Here is a 21,504-nt window from a genome sequence, read left to right on the forward strand (position 1 = left end):
ACCCCAAGGAGATTATAAGGAAAAATACTTGTACAAGAATATTCATAGCTGCGCTCTTTATGGTGGCCAAAAATTGGAAAAGGAGGGGATGCCCATCAATTGGGGAATGGCTGAACAAATTGTGGTATATGTTGGTGATGGAATACTATTGTGCTAAAAGGAATGATAAAGTGGAGGAATTCCATGGAGACTGGAACAACCTCCAGGAAGTGATGCAGAACGAGAGGAGCAGAACCAGAAGAACATTGTACACAAAGACTGATACACCATGGCACAATTGAATGTAATGGACTTCTCTACTAGCATCAATGCAAAGATCCAGGACAATTCTGAGGGACTTATGAGAAAGAAAGCTATCTATAGTCAGAGAAAGAACTGTGGGATGTGAAGATTAAATTAACTCTCCCCTTCCCATTTTTTAGATTTAATCACCAAAAGAGTATACACCCCACTGACACTTAAGGGGGGAGGTCTGTGACCTACGTATGCAATAGTGGGTGACGAATCAGCATTGATTGACTGACCCCTGGGCAGACCTAAGCAAAAGCTTTAGATGTTATTGGTACATGTAAAGTAGAGGAAAGCACAGGAAGTGACACAAAGAAGCCTCTATAAAAGGATCTGTTACTTCCTGTGAGAGGAACTTCTTCATTCTTTGGAGTTTAGAGTTCAGAGTTTGAGTTGGAGACTGGTGAAGAATCTGCTGACTGGACCTGAGACCCTGGACTTGCCGAGACTGTCCTTGAATCTCTCCCTTTGGTGAGTGAAAGGCTGACTCCTTTCCTGGATATTCTGAAGGCACCAGCCTTAGGTGAAGCCTACCCTCTTGAGAGAGGTTTCCTGCATCCCCAGGTCCTTGGCTTAAGGTCCAAGTCTCTCCAGTTAAAGGCTAATTAGTCCTGCCAGGGTTGAGCCAGGGGCCAGAGCAAAATACTTCGTGTGTAGGTTAGTTATCTTATCCTATTCTGTCTGATTTTCTTACTTTCACTCTTTCTATACTTTATAAATAAATTGTTAAAATAAATCCTTTTGGAATTTTAATTAAAATTTCTGGTGACTCTATTCTTGAATAAACCAGTCCAACCTTTTATTAAAATCCCCTCACATTTTCTACCCCCTTACAGGGAGCAGAAACACAGAAGAAAAACAACTGCTTGATCACATGGGTCAATGGAGATATGATTGGGGATGTAGACTCTAAATGGTCATACTAGTGCAAATATCCATAATATGGAATTAGGTCTTGATCAATGACAATGTAAAATCCAGTGGAATTGCTTGTTGGCTATGGGAGGGGCATGGAAGGAGGGGAGGGAAAGAACAGGAATCATGTAACCATAAAATAATTTTCTAAATTAATTAAATAAAATTTTTAAGTAAAAAAATCAGTCTTGATTTGATTCAAGAATGGTTCTCTATTCACTCTTACATGTAATTCTCTGATGTTTTATAAGTCCCTTTTCTAGATTTTTATTCTTCAACCTCATTCTCCTTTTTTTCCTAATCAAATTCAAAACATTCTCATATCATTTAATTTCTCATACTAAATCTATATATAATGATTTGAACTAAGCCAGTGCTAAAGTGGGACCTGACTAATATCTACAATTCGAATATGTCCATAGATTCTGTCTTCAAATTGATCTAGATAATATTTCCCTGATGGAGACAGTAGTCTCTTTCCATTATTGTTCATGTGTTCCCACACAGTTTCCATGGGGGTTTCACTCAAAGAGCTGGCAATTTTCTATTCATTGTATCACTATGGATACCAAAGATACTTATCCATCAAGTGTCCTTCTTTCATATACTCTATATTTGTCCTCCTTCTTTATTTCCTCAGCTATAGATGCCTCTGATGGCATCCTTCATACTCCTTATCCCATATGATTCCTCATTCATAATGCATGGAAACCACCATGATCTACTGCATTTAATTAATGAGTGCTCATCAAAATCAGTTCTTTAGACACTTCCATGCTTCATGGCTGATAGGTGATTAAAAAATGAGTCTTTGTTTTCAGAAAAGTTTGTTAGAGTAAAAGATGCAGTTCACTTGCTTTCACAACTGAGGAAAGAAAGTATAAAGACAGCACAGGTTTCATAGAAGGTATGCTTCATTTTTTTTCTCTTTTTCAGATTTTACATGGAACTCAGACATACCCAGAACTGAATTCCAAAAGGTTCAAAAACAACATTTTTGGAGAAATGATATGCATGATGCATGGGGAACTGGTCTTTCAATCAAGATGGCCTAGCTTAAATCTCATTTCTAACATTTATTAGCTCTTTGACTCTTAGTAAGTCATTCAAATTATCTGAGGATCAATTCCTTATTTTTTCAATCAAGCCGACCTTAGTGGACAAGCTTTTTCCTCAGTCACTTACTATATACCAGACACATTGGTAAGCACTAGGAACACAAAAACAAACAAAAATAAAGGTCCTGCCCACAAGGAACTTAAATCCTAAGGATGGAAAATGACTCCTTAAACAAGAAATGGAAATTATCCAGTGGTGGGAAAAAATAATAATAAAAAAAAACAAAGCAATGAGTCAAGGATGACTTGTCTAATGACTTCCATTCCATTCCACCAAACTGGAGTTTTCAAGAGAAACTAACTTTTGTGATCAGGGAGCTATCATGGTTAAGGGATCATCTATGGTAATATGGAAGTAGAGGAAAGGTTGTCTTCTAAAGTGAGAAAGCAGCTAAAGCATGGTGGTAATGTTTAGAGAGTTAGGAGGTGTGGACTTTAAATTATTCCACCCTACTTAGATCTTACTTTATGGGAAGATAAAGTTGTAATCTCCTGATTGAACAGTGAAGGTAGTTAACTCTTACCTTATAGTGAAGCTAGAACTTTAAGCTGTCTATTTTTAGATCTTGATACAAAAAGGTGTTAAATAACTATAAAGGTTAAATTAATCACAAAAAGATCAAGTAACTCACAAAAGGTGAAAGTAACAAAGAAGTGTTAAGTAACTCAAAATATATAATCTAATCAAAGAAGATGAGAATTAAAAGTATGTGCAGTCCTGGGGAAAAAAAAAGCCTTTGATGTGATTGGTAGAAGTGAAAATCTAGAGGAGGAGACACAATATTAAAAAGGTCTATATATTTGGCTCAATTCCTCTCTCAAAAACCTCTTTCCCTGGAGAATTGGCTCTGGCTGGCAGCATGCTAAGTGTTCCGACATCTTGGTGTGGTGGCAGTCCAGTTTGGTGGTGAGCTTTCCCTTGATACTATACTTCAGGTTCAGGCATCTTAGCTGAGCCCTCTTGGAGTTTAGGCTGATACTTTCTCATTACCTTCCAAACACTATTCTCTTAGAGAAAGCCTTTAATCTTCCCCCTGGCACAGGCCAGGCAGGAGAAATCCTACATGCTTTCCCTCTCCCTTCTCCTTAATTTCATTCCTCTATATTAATTAAACTCACCATAAACTTCTAGCTGACTTGGGTATTTTATTATATGATTTCCTTGGCAACCAAATTAATTTAGATTTTAAGTCACAACCCTAAAATTATCTTTTACAAAGGGGAGTGAAGATCATGGTGCTGGACTATGTGACTTCTCACTGAAATTTTGAACCAGTCCCTACCCTAAAATAGATTAGACATGAAGAGAGGACTCTAGATTTGAGTAATAACAGAGAGAGAGAGAGAGAGAGAGAGAGAGAGAGAGAGAGAGAGAGAGAGAGAGAGAGACAGACAGACAGACAGACAGACAGACAGACAGACAGAGACAGACAGAGACAGACAGAGACAGAGAGAGACAGAGATAAGAAGGAAGGGAGGTAGGGAGAAAGAGCACACTACAAGTGTGAAGAATTCACAAATGAGCTTGTTTAGTGAACTGAGTCTTGAAGTAACATGGGGATAATTCTGAGATGCAGAAATAAAAATGTATGTCATTCCAAGCTTCTTGGAATTTGAATAAACCTCTTTATTCAGATCTGAGCATAGATCAACCTGTTTATTTGACCAATAAAGTATCTCATGAGACAGTAATACCAATAGGCAGTGGCCTGTCAGGCTCAAAGAAGGAATTAAATTCTAGTGGAGGCTAATTGTTGCCTAAGGAAAGAACACACCAGTTTTTGGCATTTGGTTTGTGATTCTGAAGACACAGGGGCAGCTACCAGCAGCCTGGGTCCTGGGGCTGGCCTGGGGCAATCTGGGAGGCTGGAGATCATCTGGGGCTCCTGCCGGGCCAGGGCCAGGGTTGGGACTGGGGTGGGAGAGAAATCTGGTTCAAGTAGATCTGGAGCTAATGGCTGGAGGCAAGCCCGGATGGAGTGCAGAAGCAGGCAGCAGGAGCAAGCTGAATCAAGATAAGCTTGCGAAGGGGGCTGAAAAACCTTGGCAGGAGAAACATGGCTTAAAACAATTATCTAGGCTATCTTAAAAATTTTTTTTGAGAAGTTCTCATCTGAGTGGTTGCCATTAACTGTAAAAATTAATTTATATCTCTAGTAATAAAAATATATTATTTTATGAGGTTTATTAAGGATTATTAGAAATCAAGGGAAAAAAAATAAAAACCACATGGCTATGGCTGATTAGTCAATTCAGAATTGTAAGCTTAGCTTACCACTAACTTCCTACAACATTGCAATTCAAGAGCAGAGGTGAGAGGCTTACTGCCAGTTAAATACCAATTGTGATCTCACCAATCTGGGGACTCGGGTGAGATTATAGGGAATTCTGGGAAATACCAAGGACTTATGGGGATTGAAGTCCCATTTTTACATTATGTAATTTTTCAGACTTGTATCAAATTCCTATATATGGGAGACATTTTTTTACTGCTCAGAAGGTAGGGAGGAAAATACTGATGAAACTGACTTTTCCTTTTCTTTTTCCTTTTTTTTTCTGGTTTCTAAAGGGTAAAAGAGTATCAGAAGACTGTGACCTTGAACTTGGGTTTTAATAGCACTGTTTCAAATTAAAATCCTCCTAAAATTGGGTTTGCTATGAATATTCACAGAAAGAGTAGGGGTGGGAGAATGTAAACCAACTAACTATACATACTTTCAACAAATTTCTCTGGTAGAAAAGTAAGGATTTAACCTTAAAATGGTTAAAGAATGAGTGAAAGTCCAATAATTGATGCTAGATTGATAAATACTATATATAATATATATAGAGAGATTTATTTGTGAATATATACACAATATATGTAGTTTTAAATATATACATGTGTATATGTTATATGTAACTCTATTTATATCTCTCTATCTATGTCAGCATATATTAGGATAAAAGACATTATCTTTTCAAGATGAAAGTTGACAACTGATTTCTGAGACTTCTGTAGACAAAGCTACTGAAGGTTCAGGGAAAAAAAGTGCCATCAAAGTCTTTACCATCACACAATTTGATACCAGAAGGCACCATACTTTAATTAGGGAAAATGGCATTACAGATGATACATTTTCATCTGCTTGTTCCTGTGCTTTAGGAACCATGGACCACTTCTACTTAACTTTCTCAGTAGGACCCTTTGAGATGTGTCATATCCAAATAATTGCTTGACAGTAAGCACTGCTTTACTTTTCTAAGGATGACCCCAGAATTTAGCTTAGCAAATAGTTTTAAACTTAAACTTAGCCATTACTTAATAAATGATATTGCATTCATTCATGCATACAGGCATTCAAAGATCCCCCCCAAATTTAAAAAATATGTCCGTTAACTGAGTATCTGGGATAAATGAAAATAGTAATATTATTGTACTTGGGAAAATACATACAGTTAATTCATATATGGATGGGAAGATTTTTATGAACAAATGCATAGTAAAATATGCAAAAACTGAAATATTATATAGAAAAATAACATTAATCCTTCCTTCCTTCCTTCCTTCCTTCCTTCCTTCCTTCCTTCTTTCTTTCTTTCTTTCTTTCTTTCTTTCTTTCTTTCTTTCTTTCTTTCTTCTTTCTTTCTTTCTTTCTTTCTTTTCTTTCTTTCTTTCTTTCTTTCTTTCTTTCTTTCTTTCTTCCTTTCTTCCTTTCTTCTTTCTTTCTTTCTTTCTTTCTTTCTTTCTTTCTTTCTTTCTTTCTTTCTTTCTTCTTTCTTTCTTTCTTTCTTTCTTTCTTTCTTTCTTTCTTTCTTTCTTTCTTTCTTTCTTTCTTTCTTTCTTTCTTTCTTTCTTTCTTTCTTTCTTTCTTTCTTTCTTTCAAATTGAGGTTACAGAATACAAGGTATAGCTTTCATCTGTGACCTCTGCCTTTGAACTCCTTCCTCCTCAGGGTTTGTAAATGACATAGCAAAACAGTTACAGGGTATTAATTGTAATTATAGATATGTCATATTACAGACTGCCTCCCATATGACCAAATATGACTCCTCAATAGTCACTCCCCTTATGTTATAAATGCCAGCCCTATGAGCCTTTGAGCCCATGAGCTTAGAAAATGATTTAATATATGTGAGGTGCCTGTAAATTGTAAGGAATAAACAAGTCAATCTCTAAGAGCTTTCTTGAGGTCTACATCCCCTGTAATTGGTCTTCATTGTTAGCAAATTGATCATTTTAACATGAGCAAAGAGAAAAGAAGAGCCTGTAGAGAATAATTCACTTGCATTTTTTTCCTCTTCATGATCATCATTTTGCCAGAAGCGAATAATGATTTTGAATGAGTAAACATTTTTCTGTAAATTAATATATGTTACTAGAATATAAAATAATTGTTATAGTTTGCTTAAAGTAATTACTTTTGTAGCCTTCTCTTGATTGATTAAAGAATTTTTAAAGGCCAGTAGTTTTATAAAACACCAAGAATCATATTTTTGAATGCCAGACACTATTGCTTCTGGCTCTCTGGGCTATTTCCAGAAATTATTTTGTCATTCAATTAAAGGCATGATATCAATGTTCTAAGTATATCTATGTGTTTATACCTTTAACTATATGTGTATATATATGCTATAACATCACTGAGATAGTCTCCTTTTTTTTTTCTTTCATAATGAATAGTACTTTCTGCTCCTCTCATTAGAAAGTAGTAAGATCATATGTTGAAAGCAGATATGTGCTCATAAAATCATCATAGGATACCCATTGACTCAGCAACATCACTATTGGGTCAAATCATGACTAAATCAAAGATAGGGAAAAAGGAGCTAATTATGCAAAAATATTTTTAGCAGCTCTTTTTGTAGTGGCAAAGAATTGGAAATGGAGAAGGTGTCCATCAATCAGGAATTGCTGAATAATTTGTGGTATATGCTTGTGATGGGATACTATTGGTCTGTAACAAATGACAAACAGGATGATTTCAGAAAAGTATAGAAGTACTTACAAGAACTCCTAATTCAATAGAAGCAATAGAAGTATGTTTGGGGAAAGATATATCAGAAAATTGGTATGGTGCACAAAATAAAAAAAAAAGTTTTAAATACAAAAATGTGTAAAAATCAAAAGTGCAAAAATAGTTAAAAATTAATTTCTCCCTGACATTTTTACTTTAGGTAGGTCTGTTAGATATTAATGGCAATTTTCTATAATTTGGTTAATCTTAGACAAATCTCACCTCCAAAATCTTTTGTAAAAAGTTTGTACTAGGAATTAATAGTGCCTTTTTTCACCACATCTCTCTATTAAAGGAAATCAAATGTTTGCTAAGATACCTTTAAGATGTTTTTGGTGTCCTTGTTTTGGCAATTGATTTGCATTTTAAACTCTTATGTGAAGATAACAGCAGTTTGTGATTATGGTCTTTCTTCTTCCCTTATCCCAGTGTTCACTTTCAAAATTTTACTTAAATAGTTCTGAATGGATTAGTACTCATTTTGATTTTTAACGTAACAGCTACACTCCAGACTTTTTCTCAGGGATGAGTTCCAAATCAGTATCATGGCTTTTCTTTCCTTTTGAAAGATAATCCATCTTTTATAGGGAAGAAGATGACAAGTAAGTCATGATAAATGATCATTGCTCCTCATAATAATAAATGATTATTTTTCTTCAAGAAGAGAAAAGTATCTTTATTACCTTCATAGAGAATCTCAAATGAGATTGGACTCTCATGGAATTTCTTTTTAATCTATTAAAGTACAACCCCATTTCTTTTTACTTCAGGGCTATCTGAGTAATCTACCACAATAGTCAAAAGTATCAAGGCCATTATCTCTTCCTCCACCCTTTCCTCTGATTATTGATGTTACTTCAGTCCTTCAGATAAAGGTGTCCTATCAGCAATCATTTTCTTTCTCCAAGACTAACACTATTCAGAAGCTATGTTAATAAATCTCCTTTTTCTTCTACTTCCTGAAGAGAAGTTCAAGAACTAGATCAGAAAGAACTTTGAAATTCTAGAACTTGAGGTGGCTAACAAAGTAACATCCAGGGCTGGTACCAGAAAATTTCTCTTATCAGACTAAAAACTAGGATCATGTGCCATATTTTTTTTCCATCTACTACCCTTTCAGGATCACATGAGTTAGCACATGGCCCCTTTGCCATGGCAAAAAAAATGCTTCTAAAGGAACTTCATCAGTAGTTCTAGCTCTGCTGCCTTCTTTTGGATCTGGGAAATATATTCCCAGAAAACATCATTTCTTTCCTGTGCTCCTGCTTTCTGTGATATAAACTTACCACGTGTTCTTACCCCAATACAGACATTTATAGTACCTACAAGGAGGACACTGTCAATGAACAGGTTCTCTCCACTCCACTCTCCAACTACATAATACAGATTTCCTCCACTGCCTGCTAATCTGCCTTCTAAACAGGGAAAATATGGACAGTCAAAGTGATGGATCATTTCATTTTAATAACTCTCCCATCATGACTTAGAAGATCTCTGTGTTAGAGAAAGCAGTGCCCAATGCCCTAAGTGAAAAGTCAGTGTGAACAGGAACTACAAACACTGTTACAGTTGACATATGCAAAAGTATCACCTTAGGATAAAAGAAACCTCTGTATAAACCTCCATCCTATCCAGTCCAGCACCCAGGCTTTCCTAGTAGATTTTTTTTCCCCTCATTCATGTCTGATATTCTCATCTGCCAAATTCTGAGATCAAAGCCTGGGGCAGTATGGTTGACTACAAAGTGATGCTGGTGAAAGTTTATTCCTTGCCCTGATATGAGAGAGGGACTCTCATTTACATTTTATTTTGTAAGTTAAAAGCTACAACTAAAAATTCTCCTCCTTGCTGTGAGTCCTCAAAATCACTGTTTTCGATCACAGTACAAATGTTGTTTGAATGAAAGTTGTGGGTTTATTTGCCATTTTTTTCCATCTGATGAGCCAGCGGGGTAAACAGGATAGAAAGAGGAAGTATCAAAACCTTTAAAAATAAAATGTTTCTTAGGATACAGAACATATATTGAACTGGATGCAGAAAAAAATGTTCATTATTATATAAAATAAGACATATCCTCTGAGGCAGGTTGCTGTCCAGAAACTGAACATTATGTAATCATGTGTAATGATGCATATTATATGCATATTATTAGTGTTGATATTTATTTATTCCTCTTTCAATTCCTCATGGTTGAGTGAAGGTTATCCTGCAGCAACTACTTTTACTGAGCCAAAATTCTGCTAGTTTCTAACCAATGAAAATGTCAATAAGCATTTATTAAGTATCTACTATTTATGGTAAAATATACTGTCATCCAAAGACTAGCCTAACCAGGTTCAAAGAGGTTAATCTTCTCATGAAGTCATTAGTAAATATTTAGTCAACTTTATTTTTTAGTTGTGTAGTATCCTTCTTGGGTAAGCTTTTGTACTTCTTTTCCTAAAATCTTAACTCTCATTCCAAATCTTTCTTCTATAGGTTAATTTTTTCCCATTTTGTTTTATCTCTAGTGCTTTCATTTATTTTAAAAAAGAATTCTATCTTTTTAAAAATAACTTCATCTCTTTATTTCTATATATTTTATTTTTCCAGATTATATGCTAAAATAATTAATTTTTTTGGTATTTTGCAATCTATGTTTTTTTTCTTACTCTTCTACATTCATCTCCTTCCCAAGAAGGCAGATAATATGATATAGGTCATATGTAGATTATAATAAAATACTTATTTCCATGTATGTCATAATAAGGTATTATTTGAGTGATAAATGATAACTAAAGATCAGGGCTTCTTCCTTCCTCCCATTCCTCCCCTTCCTCCCTTTCCTTCCTCCCTCTCCTTTTAATGGCTTCTTCTGTTGGTCTTTCTAAATCAACTCAGGGTGAGTTTATGATATCTCAAATAAAATACACTTTCTCTCCTTTAAGGTTAAGTAAGGGTTTATTGGGGAAGAAGGAAAGATAGGGAAATGGAAGGAAAAAGGGTTTGAGGTTTCCCTAATACTAGAAGAAGTCTTAGGTTGGAGGATAGTGGAATATATTTCAATTTGGGAAAATGGGCTGGCAGGTCTGGAACTTCAGTGACTGTATAACAACAGCAAATCAGAGAGAGATGGACTTTGTCCTTCTTTCTTCTGTCCCAAAGCCAAGATATTTTTCTTCTTTCTGTCTCTGAAAGCCAAAGAGAGTCCTGACTTTTCTGTCTTCAAAGCCATCCCCTTCTTCCAACAGTTTCTCCTGGTCACATTCCAAACAGAATGTTCTCTTTTGAATGACAGGTCATCAGTCCCAGCTACTCCAGCTCCTGATGCAAATCATTTGCAATTTCTCACTTCCACAATGTCAAGTTAGGAACAAAGACACCTATTGCTTACATTAGACAAAAATTCATGGAGGAAATAATGAAGGGGATATTTCAATTTTCATTCAGACTATTCCTTCTGTGGTGATGAATATCTTTTGTTGTTGTTATGTCTCCTGGGGTTGTCCTGGTTCCTTAATTTGTTGATAATATTGCCATTTGCAGTTAAACATTATATATTATCATTGTTACTATGCACAAAATTCTGATTCTTCTCACTTTGCTTCATATTACTTCATAGAAGTCTGTCCAGGGTTTTTTTGGGATCATCCTATTTTTCATTTCTTATGGAACAATAGTATTCAATTTTAAGCATATACCATAGTTTGTTCAACCTTTCCCCAAGCGTTAGATGTCTCCTCAGTTTCCTGTTCTTCTTCACGCAAAAAGAGTTGCTATAAATATTATAGAATATCTAAGTGCCATTCCCGTCTTGTGTCTCTTTGAGATATAGATCTAGCACTAATATTTCTGGGTCAAAGGGAGTTAAGAGTTTGATGGTCCTGTGGCCATTGTTTCAAGTTCTTCAGAATGATTGTATCACAGCTCCACCAATAATATATTAGTTGATTATTTTTTTTTCCTTACTCCCTCCGGTATTTACCATTTTCCTTTCCTCACCCCCATATTAGCCACTATGATGAGTGGGAGGTGTAATCTCAGGATTTTTTTAATTTTCATGTTTCATTAATAGTGTTTTGAAGCACTTTTTAATATAATTAAAGCTAGTGCTCCCTTCACCATAACAGATATTTATGATGTTATATTTTTGGTTTGTTAGTTTTCTCATTCTTCTCTATTTTATTTCCTAACTTTTGGTTTCATATTTGACCATATATTAAGGTAGGCTTCCATTTAATTGTGGAAAGAATATTTTATCTTGGACTTTGTCCTATGCAGGTTTTCTGTGGAACAATAAAAGCAAGTTTACAGTGATACAAGATTTACTTACTATCTGCCAACTAGAAAGCTCTTAAAATTGAGAATGACAAAACTTCAGCATCCCTCTAATTTGAGAATTCTCCCTTAGTTGTTCTATTACAGGATTCTGATGGGATGGGAAGCTAGAATTGAGACTATACTCCCCTGGGCTCTAAGCTACCAATCTAACCTACTGGCTACTGAACTTGTTAATTGATCAGTACATCTTTTTCTCTCTCCTTTGTTGGATCCCATGGAGATCCTATACAGACCTCTCATAGGTCTGTCCTTGACTCTTTTCTTTTCTCCCTCTATAATATTTCACTTAATGATCTCATCAGTTCCCATGAGTTTAATTACCATGTCTATGATGATGATTCTCAAATCTATCTATCCTGTTGAAATCTTATGACTGGTCTACAGTATCACCTCCCTTCTTGACTAGAAATTAGTGATGGAGTATCTTATTTCTTAGGAATAGGAAGGACAGCACTGCCACTGAATCTAAGGTTATATGGCAGGGAGGAAGATGTAAGATTGTCAATATATAAGGTTAATTTTTAAATGAAGTGCATTGAACAAAGAGTTTTATATTTAATTCTTCAGGCAATAAAAACCAATGGAGTTTATTGGATAGGAAAGTGAAGTGGTCAGAATGTACTTTAGGAAAATCACTATGGTGGTTGAATGGAAGATCGGTTAGGGTGGGGAGAAATTTAAGGGATCCAGAACAACCAGAAAGCTACTGTAATTATAGAATCTATGGTCAACATTTTAACAGTATTTTATTGTTCTGATCTATAAACATTGTTGTCCATTAAATAGTTGTTATTGGTTTTCTTTTATCATGTTCAAATCTTCATGACACCATTTGGGTGTTTTCTTAGCAAATATATTAGAGCGGTTTGTCATTTCCTTCTCTAGCTCCTTTTCCAGATGAGGAAATGAGATAAAGGTAAATTACTTGCCCAAAATCACATAACCAGTGTCTGATTCCAGGTTAGAACTCTTGAAGGTGAGTCTTCCTGATTCCAAGCCCAGTGCTCTGTCCATTGTACAATTCAACTGATCTTTCCATAAATCTAAAAGCTGATAAATTTATCTACCCTCTCTCCCTGAACATCTCTTGAAATAACAGAAATCATTTGTTCTTTATTATGGGCAACACTCAATTTTAGCCCCTTAATATTTCATTCTGTTAGCTGAGAAGATATACAGTGTGATAAAGGATGAAATAATATTTTTTCTCAAATTTTAGCAATCTCATGGAAGTACAAATTTAAAATTCATTTGTGAAAATTAAATTGTCATTTCATGGTTAGATATGCTGGGGCAATATAAGGGTTGGGGATTTTTGTGTCTAATATGCTTTTTTACACTCATAATATAAATAAATCTTATGTACATATTTGGAATTTTTCTACTCTAACATCTATGGAATTTATAATGAAATAACAATACCCATTGGTACTACATTCTCATATTAATCACTTTAATTAACAAACAGTTCTAGGCATATATGATTCTCAAGGTACTCTGCTTTATGCTCTAGGAATAAATACCCCCAGAAATACTATTTTCCTTGTCTTCAAGAAGTTTGCAGTCTATTAGGGAGGTAAAAAATTTACACAAATAAGGATGATACCATTTAAAATGTGGGCAGGATCTAAGAAAGGAAAGAAAAGTTGACTGTTTTGGTTTGGTTTAGTTTTCGATTGTTTACTATAGTTTCATCCCTGTATTGGAATAGATTGACAGCTCATCATATAAGCTACTTTTTCATAGACATAAGGCTATTAAGTGACTGAGGAAGGATTTAAACACCAGTCATCCTGATGCCAAGACTTGTCCTCTACTTACTAAATCATGTTACCTCTCAAGCAAAGTAGCATGAGTTATCCAGAAGAGATTTCCTTGACTGCCAGTGTTAGGAAAGAAATGATAAAAGAGTGATATTTGGGTTTGGGTTTGAAGAGAAGGAAAGATGATTCACAATAAAGCAATGGGGAGACATTGCAACGCATAGCATAGAAACAAGATAGGGCAAAATGACTGTTGTGTATGCTATGCATTATTTGAAGTTGTGAAGCATAGGATGGGACCAAATATATATTAAATGTGGAGGTTTGATCCTATGATCTCCAGGTGACAATGAAGGCTAAGGAGAATCCTAGAAAATAAAGTATAATGATAGATAACTTGGTGGAGAGATCCTAAAGATGAACCCAATTGTACTATAAGTGAGAAGGAAAGCACCTATTACCTAGGAAAACCCTGGGATAAACTAGTGAGTATTACAATGTGTCCCAGTTGAATTAATAGAAATTATTAGGGAGATAATCTGAAGGCACTGATATTTACAATAAGGACTCTGAGGAGATTCACTAACCAACTCATTCAAACAAGTTATAAGTTCAGTGAATTATGAAGGGGGCTAAAAAAAAATTCATCTTGTAGTGGTGGAAAGAGTATATATTTTCCTAAAACTTCCCTGATTTCCTCTTTGAATGAAATAATGGTACCTTGTATTAACTAAATATTTGGAAGATAACCCTTTTAGTTAGTGGGAAAGAAGAAACTATAGTTTAAGTGCAGAGTGAAAGAGAGACTCTGCCTCTGTCTTTCTTTTTCTTTTTCTCTTTGTCTCTCTCTGTCTCCCTTTCTCTCATTGTCTTGCCAACTTAAGTAAATTGTCCAGGGTCATACAATAAATAGAAATCTAAATTGAAATTTTATCCCTGCTCTTATTGCCCTCAAGACTGACATTTTAGTCACTTTACCATGCTGTCTCTGAATAATGAAAATATTCTTAGAAAATGATTAATAGACATGGAAATAGTCACCGAACCTTAAGATATAGCATCAATGGAGACTTCTCCATCAAAGAGGTTGCTTACTCCCTTCAGATCTATAACCAGCAAAACGTGGAAATAAATGCAGATCAGCAGACAACCAAAACAAAAGTTGAGTAACTGCTCTCTCTCCATCCTTATATGTACTTGTATCCTTGAATTAAACTTGGCTTATACACAAATACACACACATATCAACACACAAATACTCTGAATTAATGCTTACAATAATGTAGAGGAAAACATGTTTTAAGATCACTTAAACACTAATAAATTAAATAGCGAAACCACAATGAAAAGATGAATATTGAATCATATCTTCCTCTTTTTCTAAGAAAGATGGCAAACTATTTATGTAGAGTAGAGATTATGTTGTCATATATGGCCAATATGTTAGTATGTCTTGATTAATTTTACTTGATGCCCTCAAGGGAGAGATACACTGGAAGTAGAGAATGAAGAGCAATAAAAATAAAAAAACAAAGATTGATGTAATATTAATTTATTTATCTTAAAGGAAATTACTCTGATTAATACCAAATTATTTGCTAATTAATTATAACAACAACAACAACAAAAACAACCTCATGGATTAGTCAATGTTCCAATTCTATATATGTGAGTCTAGTGGGAATTACAATTAGATTTGATAACATAAAAACTTATTTAGAGAATAGCAATGGAATTAGTCAATAGATCTGGCTTTAGTTACTGTCTTTGGTACTTATGATTCATAACTCATACTCTAAGGTCATTCCCAGATCTGAATTGATATCATTTAAAATATACCTCATTTATAAGGCCAAAATATTTATTCCTCTTCAGACCGTGCACAAATTTTTCAACAGTGAAAAATTTAATTCCTAATATGTCTCGTCACACTTAAAAGATCCTAGTTCATCCTCTAGTCCATCCTCCATTCACCATATCACTCTTGTATTCACTAAAATTCAGTGACTTCCTATTATTTCCAGTATCAATATAAAATCAATTGTTTGGTATTCAAAACCCTTCATTACACTTTCTTCCTCCACTATTCTGGGTTTTTTAAATCTTACTTAGAGCCTTCAATTCTGCTGTCTTTGTGACAGTTGCTTCTTTGCTGTTCCCCAAACAAACAAATAAAACACGCCCAACTCATTATGTTTTCATTGGCTCTTTCAATCATTTCTTTCCTCATCTTTACCTCTTGGCTTCATGGCTTCCTTCAAATCTCAGCTAAAATATTATTTTACTCATAATTATCTCCAATTTATATTACATGCTTCTGGTTGGTACATGCCTATTTTCATGTTATTTCCCCATTACATACTGAGTTCCTTGAGAGCAAAGTCTACCTTTTGTCATTCTTTATATGACTAATTCTTAGCAAAGTACCTTAATATATACTTATGTCTATTGACTTACTGAATAAGGATTTACAGTTTTCAAACTGTAATGGCCTTCAAACTGGCACTGTTTCTCCCACACTGGAAATCTTGAAATGGGTTGTGAGTCCATTTCTTGTTTTGTTTGTTTGTTCATTTGTTTTTAGTGATGATCCTAGTTCCTTTTGCCAAATACTTTGAATAGTATTGGGATTAATTGTTCTTTAAATGTTTGATAGTATTCCTGTGAATTCATCTGGCCCTGGGAATTTTTTTAGGGGGAGTTCATTGATGACTTGTTCAATTTTTTTTCTGAGATGGAATTATTTAAGTATTCTATTTCTTCTTTTGTTAATGTAGGCAATTTATTTTTATATTTTTGTAAATATTCATCCATTTCAAAAAAATTGTCAGTATTATTGTCATATATGATGATCCTAATTCAAAAGGAGTTTGTACTTAATTCCCTTTGAGGTCTACTGAGGATTGTTGATTTCTATTGATTGTCCCTAAAAACTAACACAGATAGTCATATATCCTACTCTAGAGGGGGTACAGAATTGGCAATAAAAAAGAACCATGAAAATAATGTAACATGAATATAACAGTATAAAGGTTGTGTTATGTTCCATTTAATAAATTTTAAAAGTTTCTCAGATTTCTAAAAAATAATTCTGTAAGTAACAAGCACAGTAGTCATTGTGTCAATAATAAAGTGTATTTTTCCCATCTTCCTGGAATGACAGGGAAAGAATTCTAAGAAAATTATCCTGAAAAATAAATATGGAAGGGCCAAAAATGCTGCACTATCTACTCTGATGTTTCTTGTAATCTTATTTAATAATTGATAGATCATCTTTAAGGAAACAAGCAACATGTCTAGATTTTCTCTCCAGCATGGAACAAAATGAAATGAAATTACACAATAAAAAATCAAAGGAGACTGAGGGAAAAATTCATTCTTCTATTATACTCCTGTGTTGTATCTTGTGACTCCTACTTAAATGTCTCTCATTCTTCTATTCAATGCATTTGGCTGCAATATATTAAAATCCTTTGAAAGACTTTTCAATAAGGGTAATAGTAGCTGATCTCAAAATGTAATGTTTAAAAGTTGGCACAAAAATAAATATATTTAACTAAAACCAAACATCAGATAGATATATTGATAGATGAAAGAATGAACAGATAAATTAAATGAATGAATACATGAAAGAACTCCATATATTTTGTCCCACTGGAGCTCTGCAATATGGGGATTTATTGTTACTTCCAAGAGTATTTAGATTTGGGGATAATCAGTGAAAAAATACCATGAAAATAAAACCTAAGGAACTCCAAGTCATTTATTTAAATAATTGCTTAGGAAGAGACAATGTAACAGTGCATAGATTGTATGTTATGTTCTATGTAATGAATTTAAAAAGTTTCTCAGAATCACACAGCTACGAAATGTCAGAGGCAGGATTTAAACACAGATCTCTCCCTACTCACACTACCTGCTGTCTTTAAATAATGTGAAATGAGCTGAATAACTTGTATATGACTGTTATGGAATACTATGATGTGATAAGAAATGGCAAACAGCATCATTTCAGGAAGAAGAAAAAAAAACAAAAGTGTGAAGACTTATATGAAATGATACAAAGTGAAGTGAGGAGAACCAGAAGAACATTGCTCACAGTATTGTATGAGGATCAACTCCAAGTGACTTGGCTATTCTCAGTAAAGGGAAGATCCAAGACAATTATAAAGAAGTCTTAATGAAAAATGCTATTCACCTCCACAGAAAGAACTGATAGTATCTTAATACAGATTTAAGTATCCTTTTTATTACTTTTTTCTTTATTTTTTTCTTTGTTTTCTTTTCCAACATCTAATAAAGAAAAGACAGATAAAAATAAAGAAAAATAAAATAATAAAAAGGGATGTTTCAATTTCTATAAGATACTATCTGTATTAAGATATGATGCTTGTCTTTTCAAGAAGGAAAGAGAAGGGAAAGAATTTGGAACCTAATTTTTCAAAATTAATGTTAATTTTTCAATGTAGTTGAGAAAAATCAAGTAAGAAAGAAATAATATGACATGCATTTTCCCAAGTTCCTCAAGGATTATTTCAGAAAGAAGAAACTTCTACCTTCATATGTCAAGATGAATGTTCTATTTATAACAATCTTTTTGAAATTCATCAGATCTTTTTTCTTCTCACACTAAATGTAGTGGATATAAGTTAAGATTTTCAAATTCCTTAGGGGATTTCATAATGAATGCCTTTATTTGTTCCTTAAACAATAATATTTTTGTTTATTTCCTCCATGCTAGGTTGTTAACTGCCTTTCCTACAGCCAGTAAAATTTCATTTTCAAGTTTCACCCCCTTCACATTATAATATATAATATAGCATATAACAACAATAATAAAATACATATGATTTGTAATAAATATGTAACAAATCATAATATATTTTAGGAACATTAATTTAATTTTTCTTGTTTTATTTCAATATGCTAATATGGAAAAATATTTTGCCTGACTTCACATATATAATATCTATTACTTCATTTTTTAAAATTTAAATTAATTTATTTAGTAAATTTAGAGCATTATTCCTTGGTTACAAGAATCATAATATTTCCATCCCTCCCCTCCCCCAGCCTTCCCATAGCTGATGCTCAATTCCACTAGGTATTACATGTGTCCTTGATCAAAACCTATTTCCATGTTGTTGGTGTTTGCATTAGGATGTTCATTTAGACTCTACATCCCCAAGCATATCCCCTTGACCCATGTATTCAAGCAGTTGTTTTTCTTCTGTATTTCTACTCCCACAGTTTTTACTCTGAATGTGGGTAATGTTTTTTTCTTGCATATCCCTCCAAGTTGTTCAGGATCACTGCACTGCCACTAGTGGAGAAGTCCATTAAATTTGATTGTACCACAGTGTATCAGTCTCTGTGTATAATGTTTTCCTGGTTCTGATCCTTTCACTCTGCATCAATTCCTGGAGGTCATTCCAGTTCCCATGGAATTCCTCCACTTTATTGTTCCTTTGAGCACAATATTATTCTATCACCAACAGATACCACAATTTGTTCAGCCATAGGGCATCCCCTCATTTTCCAATTGGAAGGATTTTTGCCACCACAAAGAGCGCAGCCATGAATATTCTTGTACATGTCTTTTTCCTTATTATCTCTTTGAGGTACAAACCCAGCAGTGTTATGGCTGGATCAAAGGGCAAACAGTCTTTTATCGCCCTTTGGGCATAGTTCCAAATTGCCCTCCAGAATGGTTGGATCAATTCACAACTCCACCAGCAATGCAGTAATGTCCCTACTTTGCCACATCCCCTCCAGCATTCATTACTTTCCCTTGCTGTCATGTTGACCAATCTGCTAGGTGTGAGGTGATACCTCAGAGTTGTTTTTATTTGCATCTCTCTGATTATAAGAGATTTAGAACACTTTTCATGTGCTTATACATAGTTTTGATTTCTTTAACTGAAAATCGTCTATTCATGTCCCTTGCTCATTTATTGACTGGAGAATGGCTTGATTTTTTGTACAATTGCTTTAGCTCTTTATAAATTTGAGTAATTAGACCTTTGTCAGAGGTTTTTGTTATGAAGATTACTTCCCATTTTGTTGATTCACTTCTAATTTTGGTTGCATTGGGTTTGTTTGTACAAAAACTTTTTAATATGATATGACCAAAATTATTGATTTAACATTTTGTGAATTTTTCTAGCCCATGCCTGATTTTAAAGTCTTTTCTTCCCCCAAAATCTGATGTGTACTATTCTGAGTTCACCTAATTTGCTTATAGTTTCCTTCTTTATATTCAGGTCATTCACCCATTCTAAGTTAATCTTGGTGTAGTGTGTGAAGTGTTGATCCAAACCTAATCTCTGCTATACTGTCTTTTAATTTTCCCATCAGTTTTTATCAAATACTGGATTTTGGTCCCCAAAGCTGAGATCATTGGGTTTATCATAGACTGTCTTGCTGAGGTCACTTACCCCAAGTCTATTCCACTGATTCTCCTTTCTTTCTCTTAGCTAGTACCAAATTGTCTTGATGACTGCTGCCTTATAGTATAGCTTGAGATCTGAGACTGCAAGGCTGCCTTCCTTTGCATTTTTTTTTTTCATGATTTCCCTGGATATCCTTGATTTTTTGTTCTTCTAAATGAATTTTGTTATGTTTTTTTCTAATTCAGTAAAAAAAAAAAGTTTTTTGGTAGTTCATTGGGTATGGCACTAAATAAGTAAATTAATTTGGGTAGGATTATCATTTTAATTATGTTAGCTCATCCTACCCATGAGCAAGTGATGTTTTCCAAGTTGTTTAGATCTACTTTTAATTTTGTGGAGAGTGTTTTGTAGTTGTGTTCATATAGTTCCTATGTTTGTCTCGGCACATAGATTCCTAAGTGTTTTATATTGGCTAGGGTGATTTTAAATGGAATTTCTCTTTCTAATTCTTGCTGCTGAAATGGGTTAGAGATATATAGAAATGCTGATGACTTATGCGGGTTTATTTTGTATCCTGCAACTTTGCTAAAGTTGTTGATTATTTTGACTAGCTTTTTCGTTGATTCATTAGAATTCTTTAAGTAGACCATCATATCATCTGCAAAGAGTGATAACTTGGTCTCCTCATTGCCTATTTTAATACCTTCAATTTTTTTCTTCTTTAGTTGCTACAGGTAGTGTTTCTAGTAAAATATTAAATAATAGAGATGATAACGGGCATCATTGTTTCACTCCTGATCTTATTGGGAAGGATTCTAGTTTGTCGCCATTGCAGATGATATTTGCTGATGGTTATATATATATATATATATATATATATATATATAACGTATATATATATATATATACATATATATGTATATATATATGTGTGTGTATATGTGTGTATATATATATATATATACATATATATATATATAATGCTTATTATTTTTAGGAAAGGCCCTTCTATGCTTTCTACTGTTTTCAATAGGAGTGAGTGTTCTTTTTGTCAAAGGCTTTTTCTACATCTATTGAGATAATCATGTGATTTTGGTCAGTTTGCTTCTTAATATGTTTAATTATGTGTATGGCTTTCCTAATATTTAAACATTGCATTTGTGGTATGAATCCTACCTTGGTCATAATGAATAACCCTCATGATCACTCACTGGAGTCTTTTTGCTAGTATTCTGTTTAAGATTTTTGCATCTATATTCATTAAGGAGAATGGACTATAGTTTTCCTAAGCTGTTTTTGAACTGCCTGGCTTTGGAATTACTACCATATTTGTGTCATAAAAGGAATTTGGTAGAACCCCTTCTTTGCTTATACTGTAAAATAGTTTGTATAATATTGGGATTAGTTGTTCTTTGTTTGATAGAATTCATTTGTGAATCCATTTGGACCTGGGGATTTTTTCTTAGGGAGTTATTTGATAGTTTCTTCAATTTCTTTTTTCTGATATGGGATTATTTAGGTAGTCGATTTCTTCCTCTGTTAGTCTAGGCAATTTATATTTTTGTAAATATTCATCCATATCACCTAGATTTCTATATTTATTGACATATAATTGGGCATAATAGTTTTTAAAGATTGCCTAAATTTTCTCTTCATTAGAGTAGAGGTCTCCCTTTTCATTCTGGATACTGTCAATTTGGTTTTCTTCTTT

This window comes from Monodelphis domestica, chromosome 6 (genome assembly GCF_027887165.1).
Source record: "Monodelphis domestica isolate mMonDom1 chromosome 6, mMonDom1.pri, whole genome shotgun sequence".
Lineage (NCBI taxonomy): Eukaryota > Metazoa > Chordata > Mammalia > Didelphimorphia > Didelphidae > Monodelphis > Monodelphis domestica.